The following is an 18,566-nucleotide window of genomic DNA, read 5'->3' as shown; positions in this document are numbered from 1 at the left end:
CCTCCCACCACCTCCCGTCTTTTAAAATATATTTATAAGAAAACCTAAGACATGAAAGGTGCTGTGGAAGCTGAATCTTCCTCTAAATTAAAAGAAAACAGAAATCGTTATTAAAAAGAATAGCAACTTTGTTCCTGATTAGCCCAAAATGATTTTCAACAAGTTAATCTTATTCAAATTAATAAATGTTTGTTACAATGTTCTTTAAAAAACCATACAAATTAATTAATATAAGTCTCACTAAGGCCAGCTGTTTGTTTTTGCCTGCTAAGCATATTAATGTAACAATTTGCTTCAAAAGCTATTCTTCTCCCTGAGGTTCATTTATTGTCCTACTTGCTGATGTGAATTATATTTTTGACACACAGATCAAGTGTTGTAAACCTTGCTAGACAGAACTATGGGTTTAAAAGTTATGCACAGTGCTGTATTGACAACTCTAAGGCCCACTCCTCACAGGCCTTAAGAGTGGTGATGCCATTGCACTCTTTCGTGGGCACGGTCCCAGAGCCGCTGTGGCCTGCAAAGCTGCCTCCGGATGGAGGTGCGCCACTTCTTTTATTTATCCCCTCTTCTCTGCGTAGCTCTGCAGAGATGAGGGGACACACCCCTGTAGCCATGGCCTTGAGGGTCAGGGGTCAGAAGGTGTGTCCCCTCGCCCCTACGGAGTTACGCAGAGAAGAGGACGTAAGTGAAAAAAAGCATCGCACCGTTCGCTTTGCACCAGATGGACGCTGCTGTTTTTTAAAAGACTCGCTCATTTAGCAATCACTGAAACACTGTTGTGGGGAAAATGGGCCATTGCAGTTTCGCTCCAGCAGCAGCTGTGCAAAGTCCTCCCCCAAAACGGCGTTTTTACCGGCCGCACACTGCTGTATATGGCTCGTGCGGAATCTGCCTAAGTTGGAAAATTCCTGGAGATTTGGTGGTGGAGTCTGAAGAGGGGAAGGACCTCTGTGGTGCCATAGAGTCCACCCACAAACCAGTCATTTTATCCAGGCTGTCCATAGACTGCACCTCCATTGTAATTCTGGGAGATCTCCTAGTCCTACCTCATCCTTGGCAACCTTAGTTTTTCCTAATTTTGTTAAAGCGAGGCAGCAACTCTAGGAACCAACCAGAACAAAGCTCTGGAAAACACAGAGTGATTATCATTCTTATTTTTCTGTACTATGTTTAATAGTAAAGTGGATGGCTCATTCCAGTCATGAAAATAGCAAACCTAGGCCACCAGAGAAGATTTAAGGATTCCTCTGTTTTTGTGGAGCTCCTACCCAGTTATGTAGAAACAAAATTTGATGTTGCAAATTTACTAGCAAACCAAAAATGGGAAAGAAATACTAGGTGACAGCTTTAGTATTATACAAAGCTTTGTGTCAAAATAAAGCCATCACCTAGCACGTCTTTTCCTTTTTTGATTTGCTGAGACATTGCTTGGTGTAGCCCTATTTGTATTTCTTCTTTGCCAGTTTAGCAAAAGACTTTTCCCAACCAAAAACAATGCCCTTAAGAGGATTGAGCACATCCAGGGAGTGTGGAATGTTGGGATGAGCATGAATGAGAGGAAAATCCGAATAGTCCTGGATCTACAATAGACCCTTGCAAATAAACAACTAAATACACATTTCGCAAATGTTCTTGTTTGTTTTCTTTTATTAAAACTTTTTAAGGAAACAAAAACAACATCTAAAATATACACAATTCTCTATCATATTCATTTTTTTATTCTCTTAGTCCTCAAATCTTAGAATTGGTTCCCTTTTTCTGTTTTAAGCAAAAAGTCTGTCAAGGATTTCCAGTTATCGATAAACTTAAATCTTAGATAAATTCTCTAATCAAAGAAATAAGCTTAGCCATATTGGCCAATTCCGTTCATCTATTGGCCAAAGCGATCCTATTGTAGCTACAGATGAAGTTTTTTTAATTGTTGTGCATGTAATATTCTTGCTGCCAGTGTCATGTATAAAAACAACATTTCATATCTTTTTTCCAACGTTCTGTCCATAAGACCCAAAACGAAAGCCTCTGATTTCATTTGTATATTAGTCTTTAATATCTGTTCGAGTGTTAAATACATTTGTATCCAAAATTGTTTAGTTTTCTTGCAAATCCGCCATAAATGGTATAATGACTCTTCATGATGTTCATATTTCCAACATACGTTTGGAACATTTTTGTACATTTTTGCTAATTTCACCAGTGACAAATGCCAATGATATATCATTTTGTAAAAATGTATCTTTGAAACTGAAATGTTATTAAAATTTAAGACCCTTTAACCACATAGTTTCCCATTGATCCACTTGTCTCTTATATCCAAAGTTACTGGCCCATTTGTCATGCAATTTCTCACTCCATTTCAAATTTCAACAGAAGCTTATACATATTGGCAATAACATGACCATCATTCATACATAGTTCTACTTAGAACTCAGTCTTAGAATATTCAAAACCATGACATCTTTTATCTGCTTTAAATCTTACCAATAACTGTGCATAGAAAAACCAATGACAAGTGTATATTTCTGCTACTAAATCTCCTCTTAATTTCATTTTGTACTCCCCCTGAGAGAAGTATAATGCATCACGATACATTAGGCACCTATTTCCAAATATCATTTTTCATCTGTATAGGGCTTGCAATGAGAGCCATAATGGTGTTTTCTGACACAACCGGGGTTTATATTTGTCCCTTATTCTCAGAATGGCATGGCTAATATAATGATTTTTAAAATCCTTATGGGCTTTATTTTTATCATACCTTAAAAAGTAAACCATCCAAATCACATATCATATCCCTTTAATTCCAACCATCTTCCGTCTCCCAACAGAATCCATCATTTTAACGAAACCAAACAGGCAGCAAAATATAATTTCTGATCACGTAAACCTAATCTGAAAATGTTTGGGAACCAATGGTTCAGTTAAATCTCCATTAACAATAATTTGTGCTCATTGTGAAGAATAAATCTATTTCATTCATTTTATAATGTTATTGTTGGCGTGTTTTTCAGGGTACGACTGCTTTAAAATCTTCCTGGTAAGACACATTTTGGAACACTCTTCCTGTACCTATCATTTTTACATTCTTGTGGCATGCTAATTTTAGTGTCAAACTATGTTGGAAGCAATTGAAATTAATATACTATCCCCTTTTGTTGTAAAAACAAAATCAAGGTAGTATTTGGAGGGAATGATACATCTAGTCAAACTGTTATTGTTTAATGTTTGTAATATGGGGACAAATGAGAATTGTTAAAATGAGAACTTTTAAAGAAAATTATTTATTCTGTAGCCTCAAATAATAGTAAACAAAATATTAGAGTACTTGTTTAATATTTACGATGCTTACATGTTAGTTAAACTCTAATTCTCAAACAAAATTTACAATCCTAACACAAAAAATGGTATGTTATGCAACATTTTTACAATTCTTTTGATGCTTGCAGAAAACAGAACAAAGTAGTCCAGCCATCTTGCATCAGATGGAAGACTTTGAAATAAGTCTCACTGCAGACAAGAATTTCTGCATATGGGGGAGGAACAGAGGCGTAGCTTTAAGAGGACGGGGGATGTGCAATGCATTGGGCACGCGCCCCTATGGGGGCGTGGTGAGGGCATTCTAGGGGTGTGGTGGGGGCATTCTGGGGGCATGGCATGGGGGTTTTGGGGTGGGGAGGGGCCATTCCAGGGCGAGACGGGAGCAGAGGACGCACCTGTGCACCGGGTGCTTTTCCCCCTTGCTATGCTTCTGGGGAGGAATCCCCAGGTATAAAAACTCCCATCCCTCCACTCACCAAACTCTGCATTTTCCAGGAATTTTCCAACCTGGACTTGAGAACCCTAATTTAAAGATCCCGCTTATTGTGAGGCCCTAATTTTATCTGTAAATCTGTCTGTGGCTTGGGTGGCCTCAAAGGCTAGAGAGACTGTAGAGAGGCATAGCCTTATAGCCTATAATCTTATTTTTTGGCGGGGGGGGGGGGTTGAAACTTTTGTGGTAATTCTTATTAATGTCTCTTCAGAGATCACAGGCCCTAATGGTACCGTGTTGCTGTAAAAGAAAAGGTGGTTGTCATGGCAATGTGCCCTGAAAAGATTATAAAATTTCAATTATATGGATAGATATTAGCTTGGGGAACTTTTGCTGGTGAAAGCCTCAAAGAATTTAATTGTTTCTGACACACATGTATACAAATTTGTATCATTCACCCAGAGAGCTATGCATGGCATCTATGCTGATTTTGAAAGGAGTTTTGCAATGCTGGTATATAATGATAGGCTACCTTAGCTGGGTGGAAAAATACCAATTTATGGACAGAAATTGCATTCAGAGGTTTAAAAAAAAGGCATGGGCTAAGGAGGAGCAAGATGATGTAGTGGATACAGCATTAGATTAGGAATGCAAGACTGCACATTCCTGTTTAGCCATAAAGTTGGCAAACTTTAACCCAGGTGTTATCTGTCATTGTAACCTCATTTGCAGGATTGTTGTGAAAAAATATGGTAACCTTATGCACACTACACAGGGCATCCTGAAAGAAGAGCAGCACATAAGATTGATATGTATTTTTCTAGGTGTCTTTTTATTCTTTTCTTGTTGCAAGGAGCCCAGGGAAGCTACAGGGTTCTCCTGCTATTTTGCCCTCACAACGGTCCTGTGCGGTAGGTAAAGCCGAAAGAAACTGACTGCTGCAAAGTCACCCAGTGAGTTTTGGCTGAGTAGTGGTTTGAATCCAGATCTCCCAGCTCCTGATCTGGCATTCTACAAAGACAATAATAACCATCTTTATATATATATCACAAGGAAAAAATGAACAGTGACCAAGAATTAAGTGTTATTATACTGCAGTATAGTGCTGGCGTAATTTTGTAGCTAAAACTAAGCTATGAATGCAGAGATTGGCAACTGATCTTTTCCATGGATTCACTAGGTGACCTTTGAAAGCCACTCACCCTTTTTCCAAGGTTGCCAACTTCCAGGAGATGCCTTGAGTTCTTCTGAGATTATAATTGATCTCTGGACTACATAGATCAGTTCCCTGGGGCAAAATTGACTGTTTCGGAGGGTGGACTGTTTGGATCAAACCGATGAACCATGCAATGACACCCGTAGGTTTAAAAAAATTAAAAACTCTAGAAAAACTCTCCCGTGGAGAAGTGTAACTGTTAATCACAATTCAAAACTCAGAAGAAATAATAAAGAACAAAATCACTTCATCAGTGAGGTTTTGTGATGTTGATTATACATATCAAGTACTGATAGAGGTTTAGATAGATTAATGCTAATAACAGCCTTTCTTCAGCATTTTCAAAGTGCTCCATGCACTTAACACAGAAATCCCTACAACCATCCTGAAAATGGGCTGGTATAATTATCCCAATACATCACATTTGGGGTGACAGCTGAGTAACAATAGCTTTTCTCATTACAGCATAAGAAGAGCCCTGCTGGATCAGTCCAGTGCTCCATCTAGTCCAGCATCCTATCTAACAAAGTGGTCTGCTAGTTCCTCTGGTGGTTCAACACCAGGGCACAGAGGTTGAGGACTTCCCCTGATGTCATCTCTTGGTGGTTGTATTCAGAGGTTTACTGCCACTAAACATGGAGGTTCCTGTTAGCAGCAGTGGTGTGGTGGTTAAGAGCAGGTGCATTCTAATCTGGAGGAACCGGGTTTGATTCCCTGCTCTGCTGCCTGAGCTGTGGAGGCTTATCTGGGGAATTCAGATTAGCCTGTGCACTCCCACACATGCCAGCTGGGTGACCTTGGGCTAGTCACAGTTTCTGGGAGCTCTCTCAGCCCCACCTACCTCATAGGGTGTTTGTTGTGAGGGGGGAAGGGTGGCCCCATGTCTCCATAGGCGGTACACCACTGATTAGTGCACAGCAATGATGGAAATGGTGGGCAGCTGTGATCTAGATGAGAAAATGTCCATAGGACACTTCAGCAAATGGTGGACAACATAGAACAGTGGCAAAAAATGGCAGACAACAAATGGTGGAGAAATGAAAGTGAGAGCTTCAAAATCGAGCAGGAGAAAATACAATGTTTCCTGATCTCCATACAGAAAGCAGGAAATGTTTTCAAATTGGTTTTTTGGGGAAAAAGCTTGCTGATCTAGCAGATCCTAAATAAAATATTTTGACCTGAAATAAAAAATTTTCAAAATGTTTTGGGGAAAAGCTGTGCAGAATTCCTCCTCAAAATGCTTTTATTTCTACCCTCAAGATGTTTTATTTGTGTTGTACAGAAGTGGCCACTTCAATCAAAAGAAAAGTAAGGGAGAAAGTTGAGAAAAACTGGCAAAAGCTGAGCTGAAGGAGATGGGATACAGTGCTCTATCAGAGAAAGGTTACATCTAGAAGTTTTTTTTAAGTGAAAATAGTTGAAGCAATATGACTGATGAATAAAAAAATTCAGAGAAGATTTATTTATATTAATTTTTGAAAGAGACAATGGAGCATAATTTCAATGCAGTTATGTTCATGGTATTTGTGTAGAAATTAACCTGATTGTCTTGGGCTATGGTGTACTTTAAGAAAAGAAAAGAACAAAGCAAGCTGGTATTGAGAATGTTGATGTCTAAAATGTAGGAAGGGAAACATCTTTAATTAAAGGGTTTGCACTTTTCCCTGAATTCTTTTTACTTTGTCCCAGATGCCAAATGACTGCATGCCTCGCTTTATCTTTTAGAAAGAAACACACAAGGAAAAGAAAAGAAAAAAGTAGCAAAACAGTGTCAACATTTTTGTTTTAAATAAGTGCTTCCTGCTTTTTTTTATTTAGAAGTCTGAAAAATAATGGGAATAACTGAGATGCTTTCCGTAAAAACAAAATCCATCTTATCCACTTTCACAGCGAAATCATCCTAGTAAGATAACATATACTGAAATGGGTGTTTATTTCTCAAAACTGACAACGCTGCTCTAGGAACAGAAATGACATGCTCCATTTGATTTGATTTTCACTTCCCAGTGTTTAGCCGTACGCTCTTGCGTGTGTAGCTGTGGACAGATTGAATCAGATCGAAACAAAAAATAGTGTTGCAGTATCTTCAGGACAAATGAGATAAATAACTGTTGCACTACAGCTGTCCGAATTCAATAAACTTTTAAAAAATCAACTACCGTGTCTTCTTTTTTATCTAATCACGAAATTATTGTGTAAGTTTTAAACTGGTTGTCTTATTTTCTATTTTTGTTGATTGCTGTTTGGAAGGACAGCCGTGCTGTGAGCCGCCTCGAGCCCTTCGGGGATGAGGCGGCCTATAAGTAGAGATAATAAATAAATAAATAATTTGTTCAACCATATATGTGATTAATACAAACAATTAGTACTCACATTCATACAATTTTTAAAGGCCATTAATAATTGTACATCCAACAGGTAAGTAACACTTCTACATCCAACAGGTAAATAACTCCTATATAAATTGCAGTGCGGAAAATATATACAACAAGTCTACAATCCTTAAACAGGTAAGTGTCCAATAATGACCTTTAAAAATTGTATGAATGTGAGCATTAATTGTTTGTATTAATCACATATATGGTTGAACAAATTAGGTAAAAAAGAAGACACGGTAGTTGATTTTTAAAAAGTTTATTGAATTGGGACAGCTGTAGTGCAACAGTTATTTATCTCATTGGCCCCTTCCGCACACGCAAAATAATGCGTTTTCAAACCACTTTCACAACTGTTTGCAAGTGGATTTTGCCATTCCGCACAGCTTCAAAGAGCATTGAAAGCAGTTTGAAAGTGCATGATTCTGCATGTGCGGAATGAGCCATTGTTTCTGAATTCCTGCTGCACTAATATACTACTTTAATTGGTATCTTCAGGACAAACAGATTTATTGTGGTCCAAGCTTTTTGTGGCTAACAGCCTATTGCATCAGTTGGGGGAAATGTTACCTGTTTGTGTGTGGTGCTGAGGTGGTAGTGATGGAGGTGGCGAATGCTCAGTTTTAAGCCTTATTTGGGAAAACATCCTTACGACTTGGAGAGGCTTGTCATGATTGTTCCACAAACTGGCCATACCTCTGGCCACTCCAAGGGTGTGGGGATCATTTTTTTAAATGGGGGGCTTTGAGTAGAATGGGAAAAACAGTTCAGGTTCACTTGAGATTTTGGGAATCTATTCACTGGCTGAAACTGGGCCTGAATTCCATCCTGGAAGTCAACATGTAAAAAATTGCTAGGTTCTCTTAGGATGACTGTTTTGTGAGCATTAACCCAAAGGGAAAATATTTTGGCACAATAAACTGTTTAACGAGTCTAGGCTGGATAATAAATGAACGTCAAATGATGAGCAAAAAGGTATCAATCTACTGAATATGTACAATATTTCAGCAGCGTGCTGTTTTTTTTCTTTTTTCCAAATAGGTATTATTAATGTCCTGGGGGATATTTTAATGAGTTCGGCCCTATTGACTAATTGCCATTTTATAGTTTGTAGAGATTCAGGCACAGCTGTACACTCTGAGGAGTTCATTTGAAGATTTCTACAAGTCCGAGTGCTGAGAAGGAGTGCGGGGGAAAAAACAACAGCACAATTGTTCGGTTACCAGTTTATCCTTTCAAATTGACTGCGTTCTTTGATCTAATAATAACCTGAAGCCTTGTTTGATTTTACAAGAGAGGGGGAGAAAGGCACAATTGCTAAAGGTATCCTACTGTTCAGTTTTAGTCTGAAACATGAGCCAGCCATGCTTTTTAAAAAACGGTTTCCTTCAGTACAGATGCAGACACGGTGGGTATTACCTTCTCCGACCTCATATATTGTATGTAATGGGTCACTACATGTGAGAGAGCTACAGGATATTTCCTCACCTTCAGCCTATACAAATATCACAATAGCATCCTGCGTATTATTCTGCAGTCATTTTCTTCTGGGTCATATTTGTCAGATGATTGCTTTTGCATTGTGGTTACCTTTTCAGTCTTGTTTGCCAGGTAATTACCTTCCTGTTGTGACTGCCTAGCTGTTCATGGTGGTAACAGGAGAACCCATTGGCAGGTGACGTTATTGAGTGTAATCCATGTTACTCTTCAACCTGAACAGCAAATGATCAATGAAAATGATGTAAGATGAGCCTCTTGATTTGGTTGGTTACTCATGAGTCAGTATCTTTTCATGCACTTCTCATTGCTAAGGGAGACCCTGGGTTGCTTTATTTCAAGTTGTATGGGACCCCTCCCCCCTTTAGTAATTCTTTATTTCGATCATTAAGGGTAGCTTCTCAATAACAAAAGGCTCTTGAGGCAAGGGACAGTGCTTTAAAAGTACAATTTAAAACCAACAGCCAGATTTAATTAAAAAGGGAAGAGATGAGCCAAAGTTATGCTGTAGCCAACATCAATTAAAACCAGAGTGTGTTAATCACCAAAGAATGCAGATGAGTCTCCAAGGCCCAAATAAAAGTGCTGGAGTCCTGAATTTGGTGAGTGTTTGTCTCAGTATTTTGGGGACTGCCTATCAACAGGGTGGCCAGCCCCAGGTTGGGAAATACCTGGAGGTTTTGAAGAAGAAGTGTTTGGATTTATATCCCACTTTTCTCAACCACAAAGGGCCTCAAAGCAGCTTATGAACTCTTTCGCTTCATCTCCCTACAACAGGCACCTTGTGCATTAGCTGGGTTCTGAGAGGGTTCTGAGAGAACTGGAACTGACCCAAGGGACACTCCATCTGGAGGAGTGGGGGAAACTGGCTTGAGGCATTTTGAGGAGGGAATGAACCTCAGTGGTTTATAATGCCTCAGAGGTGAGCAACCCAAAGCTCTCTGCGGTTGCACATGCACAGTTGGCAACCTGTATTTGGTAAACAGCCTCTCCTCATTTTTAAATCTTCACATAGCCTCTGTGCACTTTAATAACCGAACTAAACCATGAGCCTGAGGAGAGGTTGATTTTCCTTACCGTGCAGGTACAAAAGAGACCCATAAAGGTATAAATAAATTGAAGTTTATTAGAAGCTAAGCAGGGTCAGGACTTGCATAGGAAACCCCCAAGGAAGACTGGGGCTGCCATGCAGAGGAAGCCCATGGCAAACCAGCTCTGCTTGTCTCTTGCCTTGAAATCCCCATGAGGTAGAACCTAATGCTATTGCCATGAGTCAGTTGTGGGTTAAGGCTGTGTACAGTCAGGGTAAGATGAGGAAAAACAAGGTTTGCCTTGTGGGTAAGGCAGAGCTGGAGAAGAAGGTATGCTTACTTGGCAAATGTGTTTGAATTAATGTTCTTAGCATAGTTGCATAGTAGTGATCATTAATAGCAGTCTTCACATGACTTCACATGTTTTACATGACTGTCTTTATTCTTTCTTTTAGAACAGTGTTTTCTTCTTTCCCCCCCCTTTTCCTTCTGAGTATTCCATCAGCCTTACCATCATTCAACCTCTTGCCATTTTTCCTCCCCCACAACTTTAGCAGATTCAAATTTCAGACTTCAGTGATTGTGTCTGACTGCTGCAGGCACCTCTGTATATTGTATACATTTCTTGAGGCAACTGCTCATGTAGCATGCTAACAACCACAGGAAGACAGGTTTTAAAATCAGTTATGAACAGAGCAACAGTGTGAATTGTGAGGCAGAAGGGGTAGTGATTGCTTTTATGAAGAGGAACGCTTTCACAAGGCTTCTAAAAGGCAATTGTATTGAATAGGGCTTCGACTCTGAGCATCCCTTGGCAGAGTGCTTCATTAGATGCACTTTGAAAAGCTCAGCTGTTCCTCAAGCTCAGAAAAATGGCATAGGTGTAGGCCACAAGACAATGTCTTCCAGTGGATATTTAAACATGGAAGGGTAGAAATTCTCTAGTTGGTTGGATCTAGGATAGTTACAGCTTTGGATCAAATGTGCCAAGTGGCCAGTTCATATGCACATATCATTAGGAGAAGTAGATCTTCTTCTAACTCCTGACAATCCCCAACTCCACATTCTTTCTCATTCTAGGATTTGCATGTGACTGCCCTTCTGTGATAAAGTTTTCAAGCACAGTCAGTAGAAATCAACAGAAATTCACAGAACCCTGGGAAAGAGCACTCTAGCGCTTCCATGCCACCCCTCCCCCGCCCAAACTGGGACACACATACTTTATGCCAGAAAGCATCTGGCATAAGTTAAGAACATAAGAACATAAGAAGAAGCCAGCTGGATCAGACCAGAGTCCATCTAGTCCAGCTCTCTGCTACTTGCAGTGGCCTACCAGGTACCTTTGGGAGCTCACATGCAGGATGTGAAAGCAATGGCCTTCTGTTGTACAAAGTTGTACAAAGTATGGACAGAAATTGCAGAATTGGTTTTTGTAGCGTATAGTAATCTGTGATGAAGGCATCACATGAGTCCTGGATTTTAGGAGAAGTTTTCTGCTCAGGATAAGTTAAACTTCCATCATGACAGATGGATGTATGGCTGCTCCATTGACTTAGCTGTACATAGATTTATCGACAGGTACTTCTGTTGTGTGTGTGTTTTGACATAATATATGGGCAATGTGATAAACTATGGAATGCAAACTTACACCGTGCCCATTGACTAACCCTACTTATTGCACACAAAAACCACCCAAAGGAGAAAAGTGCAAGACCTTGTCACACCTTTGAATATGAATAGAGCACTTGCACCTTTCCCCTGTGCATGGTTTTTGTATGCAATAAGTAGGGTTAGCCAATGGGCACGGTGTAAGTTTGTATTCTATAGTGTGTGTGTTTTGCCCATAAGCTGCTTTATAAACTGAGTATGTGTAGCAGTTAAAAGGTTTTAAACAGAAAAGTGCACTCACATGCAAACAATAAAGGCATATTCTTTTATATCCCAGCTTTTACTCTGAAAGATATTGCTGTTGTGGTTGACATGCAACCCCCATCTCACCCAGAGGTCTTGCGGCTGAAACTGGTTTATAAAAAAGCTTTCACAGTAGCTGAGCATTGTTTACTTCTCAAATTCAAAACCATAAATCTTTGCTCGATAGATCTAGGAAGCATCATTTTTGAAGCATATAGCCAAGCAATCTCTTGGAAAGTGCTCCATCACTAGATCATCTTTCAGGAGGCTGAGGCAAAGTATGAGGTTCTGTTACCAGAGGTTGACCTTCTTTTAATCCTGACCTGAAACTGGATCTGGTGTCTGACACTGGACCATCTGTAGCCATTCATCAGGCATGTTTACTCTATAAGCTGGAGAGGTTTCATTGATAACTTATTATTAGACCATGTTTGGACAATTTGATGCCAATGAAAGCCATTCCAGGATTTGATTGTTTTGAATGAGTTGTAGCAAATAACACAGCCAGTTCAGTGTTTTATTTAACAATGATACTGCTTGTAGAGTTGACCATGTTTGTACCCATTAATTATTCATTATTTTCTTCCTGATACTCAGTCCCTTGTGCTTGCTGCCAGCATCCCAGATTGTATAAGTAGGAATGGATATAATTAGCTTTAGAATCTTAGAAAGCCAATCTGAGTAATTAATTTTTCTCAAACGCTTATACCAGTCAGTTATAGCCAGTACCAGTGTGGTGCTATGCACCCTACGGATGACACAGCAGTGAAAATTTCCCTGCCTGGAAGATTTGAGTAGTATGTGCATCATATAACGCCAGCCTTGTGTATTGCATTTTCTTCTGTACTGGCTTCTTTATTGCTCCAGTAATCTTAGAATAGGCTCTGCACAGGCCATGGAAGATGCATTAACACTTTCTGCATAAATGGCGCATGTGCCAGTCCCCAGAATGCAATTGCAGCAGTGACAGTCAGTCAGTCACATCGTAAAAGAATGCCTTCTTCATTCTTATGAGGGTGAAGTTTGGGAGTTATTAAACGTACCAACAAAACTGATTGCATTTATAATTAACCTAGATTTGAGACTGCAATACCTTTGTCTTTTTTTAGAGGTCACAGCCTGGCAATGTTGTCTCTGTGATGCTTTTAATTATTGTATTTTATTGTATTTTATTTTATTGTATTTTATTTATTTTATTGAATTTGTCAGAGTAATATTGTGTAGTGCAGTGATGGTGAAACTTTTTGAGACCGAGTGCCCAAATTGCAACCCAAAACCCACTTATTTATCACAAAGTGACAACACGGCAATTTAACCTGAATACTGAGGTTTTAGTTTAGAAAAAACGGTTGGCTCAAGGCATGCGTTACTGAGGAGAAAGCTTGGTGGTAGTCGGTTGCTTTGCTTTGAAGCAACTGTGCAACTCTTTGAACGGGTGAATCATGACTCTAGGAGGCTTAACTCAGAAGCAAGCCCCATTGCCAGCAACCGAGCTTACTCCCAGGTAAAGGATCACGCTTTAGTTCTTCCCATGCAAATCAGTGGGGTTTAACAGCACTTCCCCTTCACATGACACACTCTGTGCGTACGTGCCCACAGAGAGGGGTCTGAATGCCACCTCTGGCACCCGTGCCATAGGTTCGCCACCACTGGTATAGTGGTTTTTAGGAATTGGTTTTAAGATTGATTGTATAAATGCTTTTTAAACATCTGTATATGAGAAGCACAAGCCATACAATAAATAATAATGTTAGAAGAATGAAATCATACGGAATGGGTAGATGTGGAGTTGCCTGCATTTCTTCCCAGTTCTGATCACTGACATTTGCATGGGTGGTACTCAATCCATCTTAATCACGGCAATTGTGTGGGATTCCTTCCTTCCAATATTACCAGGCAACTGGGATGCATCAACATTCCATCTTATTTATATAGGTGTAATAAAGTAGCAGGCTTACTGTTGACATAAATGTAATGACTAGCTGCCTGAATAGCCCCGCAGCAGCCTGAACAGCCCAGCTTGCCAGAACATGTCAGGGCTTTGGAACTAAGCAGGGTTATTGACTGTTAGTACCTTGGATGGGAGACCTCCAAAGAAAACTGGTGTTTCTGCATGGAGGAAGGCAATGGAAAACCACCTCTGCTCCTCTCATACCTGGAACACCCCATACCTGGAACACCCCATGAAAGGGGGTCACCATGAGTCAGTTGCATGTTGATGGCACATTATTGATTAATAAAGTGTAATTTTTAAAATAAATTACCCATTGTTGCATCTGTGTGATGTTCACACAGATCACATGTGATCTGGATTGGTATTTGGAGACAGTAATGGGTTGGGTAAAGATTGAAAAACTGAAACTCAGTCCAAACAAAACTGAGGCACTGTAGGCCTGTAACAAAGCCTTTGGAGGAATACAGGAGCAACCTTTACTAGGTGGGGTTGCATGAAGGTTGCCAGCTCTAGGTTGGGAAATAGCTGGTTTCCTGGGGGGTAGAACCTGAAGAGGCTGAAGTTAGGGGAGGGGAAGGACTTCAACAGGGTATAATGCAATGGGCTGGGGGGTGGGATGCCCCGGGCGCGTGCCAGTGCATGGGCATGGGTGTTCCAAGGTGGGGTGGGGACATTCTGGGGCATGGTGGGGGTGTGTTGGGGGCACAGGGTGCATGCGTGCCCTAGGCGCCGTTCCCTCTCACTCTGCCCCTGGTTCAGTGTCATAGAGTCCACCTTCAAAGTGACCATTTGCTGAGGTGAACTGATCTCTGTTGCTTGGAGATTAGTTGTAATTGCGGGAGATCCCAAGCCACCACCTGGAAGTTGGCAACCCTAGGTTACATTCTTTTGGAACTACCAGGTTTGTAGCTTGGAGATGTTTTGATCCTGAAGTACAGATGGACACACAGGTCTCCTTTGAGACTTATAGTGCCTTAGCCCAGTTGGGGCATCAACTGTGGGTCCTTCCTTAGCAGGTATAATTTGGCCATAGTTATTCATACCTTGATCCCATCCAGATTGACTTAGAGCAATGGACTGTGTGCTGGTAGGGCTGCCTTTGGAAATACTTTGGACACTTCTATTGGTACAGTCAAAAATGTTCCTTTTGTCTCAAGATTCAAATTGAAGGCCTTTCCCCCTTCCTGTTTGTACAATCCCAGTTTGGGTTTGTTTGTTTTACTATTGCTGAGCTGTTAATTGTTCAATTTTAATGTATTAGTGTTCTTAATTTTGGTTGTGTTTTGTTTTTAAGTTGTAGATTAGTATTAGCTACTGACTACTGGGTGGGGTGTGGGGGTGGGTAAGGTTGCCAGATCCAGGTTGGGAAACTCCTGGAAATTTTGAGATACTCTTTTCTTTTTGGATCCACAAACAATCAAATAAGTGTGGCCCCGGTCATTCATTTTTAGGTCTCCCATCTCTGTCCCTTCTGCAGTTTATAGTGGGCAATATTGGGGAGTGCCATACTTTTATGGAAAGGAGAAACAGAATTCTAGAATTTTAATTGAACTGATTTCATATTAATTAAAAGTGATTTTATTATTATTGACTGTGTTATGAATTGTAGTATGTTGGACGCTGATCTGAGCCTGGCTGTGTCAGGGTAGGGTGGGGTAAACTGAATAAAATAATGAATACATGGGCACTGGTTCATATGTTGGGTTGCGGTTGGTAAGAAGTTCTTCGTAACTCACATCTGCTGAGTTTGCTTCACTTTCTAAAACAAGCACCACTTGTTTTATTCATATGATTGGCATTGGAGCTGCAAATAATTAGGAGCTAGAGGAGCTCACCTCTCCCAAGAGGTCCGCTTCAGATATTCCTTTGAACCTTCTAGGTTTGCTAGGTTCTCTCTGGCCACCAGTGGGGGATGGGAGGGTAGCATTGCCAGATCCAGGTTGGGAAACTCATGGAGATTTTGGGATGATACATGGAGAAGACAGGGACCTCAGTGGGGTACCATATTATACAGCCCACTCTCTAAAGCATCCATTTTGTCCAGGGGAAATAAGTCTGGAAATGAGCTGGAATTTTGGCGCATCTGTAGGTTGACAACCCTAGACCAGTGATGGCGAACCTTTTCGAGACCGAGTGCCCAAACTGCAACCCAAAACCCACTTATTTATCGCAAAGTGCCAACATGGCAATTTAACCTGAATACTGAGGTTTTCGTATAGAAAAAATGGTTGGCTCCGAGGCGTGCATTACTCGTGAGTAAGCTTGGTGGTAGTCGGTGGCTTTGCTTTGAAGCAACTGTGCAACACTTCAAACGGGTGAATCACAACCCTAGGAGGGTTTACTCAGAAGCAAGCCCCATTGCCAGCAACCAAGCTTACTCCCAGGTAAACGATCACGCTTTAGTTCTTTGCATGAAAATCAGTAGGGTTTAACAGCGCTTAACAGGGTTATCAACACTGCTTCCCCAAAACTAGATCTTAGGTTTATTGCTAATAATCTCCCTGAATAATTACACTATTATCACATGACGAACTCTGTGCACGCATGCCCACAGAGAGGGCTCTGAGTGCCACCTCTGGCACCCGTGCCATAGGTTTGCCACCACTGCCCTAGACCCTTCCCAGGAACTGATTCATATATTATGAATCAGCTCTGACTTGCAAATGACGACTCTCACAAAGTGGTCTGCTTTTATACAAATAGGATATCCTTACAGAACCGGCTGCATTTTTGTTTTGTTTTTTGCTTTGCCTCATCATGTTTGTCACCCTTTATATGGACAGGTATTTCTGCATATTGCAACTATTTCAGATATGAATTGTCTCCTGGCTGCCCTTCTCTGGGGAGCGCGATCTGAGAATGTTTCTTAATGGTGTAACTGATTTTCAGTTGCTTGCCAGCAAAATGAATATTCAACAACATTCTCTGTCAACAGCGTAGCAGCATTGTTACTAGACAATGAAATATTTGTTTAATATAGTTACAGAAACATTTAAACAACTGATTAGGATAGTTCTATCAAGTCTGTTAGGCATAATTATTAAATCAACTATGGAAACAGCTTTGAAGTACCTCAGCTGCATGTACAAGGAGAGGTTAATTCAATCAATTTCTCTCTGTGTTGTTACAGGAATCAGAGCTTGGTGAATGGGAACATATATTGGTGATTCTTAAGATTTTCAAGAGGCCCAAAGGGGAATGCCAGAAAGTTCTGACATTTGCCGCTAAACCACACTGCCAGTTGAAATTTTCAAATGTCATTCTTACTTCCATCATCTCCCAGTAAAGGATGTATCCCATGCTAAGGCTGTAAATGTTATAAAGGATCCTTGTAGCACAAACATTTCTGATAGTAACATTTTAGAAGACAGACCAAGAGAAATGTCAGGCATGTTCTGTGTCATAGTGTTGGTATGGTAAACTTCCTTGATTGGAAAGAAAGAGGACAAAACTGATATTTGAGTGTTCCCTGTGTGAATGTGGTTTACTGATAAATGTTACAATGTTCTTACCTTTGCCTCAGAATCTTCTAAAATGCAACCGACCGCCCCCCCCCCCTGATTTATGACCAAATTTCAGCTATTTAGCACAACAGATACCTTTTGCAATTTGTAAGAAATGCAAGGAGGTTGTCCTTTTCATGGGAGCTTTCAAGAAAACGTAGGGCAGGATCTATCCTAGATGGATCCTTTATCCACTGCTGAGTTTGCTCCAAAAAAGTTTCTCCAGATATGGATGCTTCAGATCTTTTTGCTTGAGATGCCATGGATTGAACTTGGGATACTCTGTGCAATCAGAGCCAATGCCCTGCTGCAGATATTTGTTGCATTTTTTCTCCCAGCCTTCAAGTTCCAAGGAGCTCACCTACCTACCCTAACTGCAGCTGTGAGGTGAAGCATGAAGGACAGTGGCATGCCCAAGGCTATCTGAAGGGCCAAACTAGACATTTCAGAGGCATTCATATGTCTCCCATTCATGTGGAAAAATGGAATGGAGGTTTTTTTTCCACACCCGTACTCCAAAGTTTACCTCACATTCCTAACCTTAGTATGGTGCCTGAAGCATTTTTCTTGAAGCCCAGATGTGATATCAAAGTGAGCTTGGCTGGAAGAAAAAAATGCTTTAAAGAAGCAAAGAACAGTAGGGTGGAATGAGGGTTTAGCTCCTCTAATTTGGGTGCTCTATGTTTGATAGGTAGGAGAACAGATAAAGAGATATACAAGGATGTCCCTATCTTGTCTAATTTGGCCCTGGGTTCCCTAAAAGAGCAGGGATATGGACCCAAGGTTCTTCCGACCAAGCTCAACAATACTCTTGACCACTACACTGACTCCTTGTGGCCCCTCGCTTGGAGGCATTACACTCTTCCTTAAGGAATGGACCTGATGTGACGATTCATTATGCTTCTTCCATCTTTGGGCTTTATGATTTTAATTGAAATTTCAGTTGAACAACTTTGCTGTACAACTGGTGAATTGGAATGCAACCCGTAGACTCCATAGAATGGAACTTGTAGGATTTGTAGAATGGAACCCAATAGCTTACATCCTTCAGCTGATTTTTTTTACAAAACACAGCAAAAAAACCTATTATTGGTTAAGACTTGTGAAAACTATAGGATGAAACCAAATACTTATGAAGGTCCATTTGGTCCTTAATAGCTATCTTTTTTGTTATCTTTCTATGGAAGACAACATGAAGAACATATTTTCACTACAAACTGTTTATACCAGTTTAAATATGGCTCCCCCTAAGAAGTCTGGTGAAGGGGCTGAGAATTCTTTGTTAAAGGTGCTTGTTTCTACCACTCATTCCACCATATCACCAT

At 40.5% G+C, this 18,566-nt stretch overlaps 1 protein-coding gene across 2 annotated transcripts in view; it reads left to right on the top strand.

The window, feature by feature from the left end:
• Window positions 1-18,566, top strand: part of DGKI (diacylglycerol kinase iota) — a 308,979-nt gene that overhangs the window by 112,270 nt on the left and 178,143 nt on the right. The gene's annotated exons all lie outside the window — the stretch shown is intronic.

This window comes from Sphaerodactylus townsendi, linkage group LG06 (assembly GCF_021028975.2).
Source record: "Sphaerodactylus townsendi isolate TG3544 linkage group LG06, MPM_Stown_v2.3, whole genome shotgun sequence".
Lineage (NCBI taxonomy): Eukaryota > Metazoa > Chordata > Lepidosauria > Squamata > Sphaerodactylidae > Sphaerodactylus > Sphaerodactylus townsendi.
This window is presented reverse-complemented; position numbering and strand designations above follow the sequence as displayed.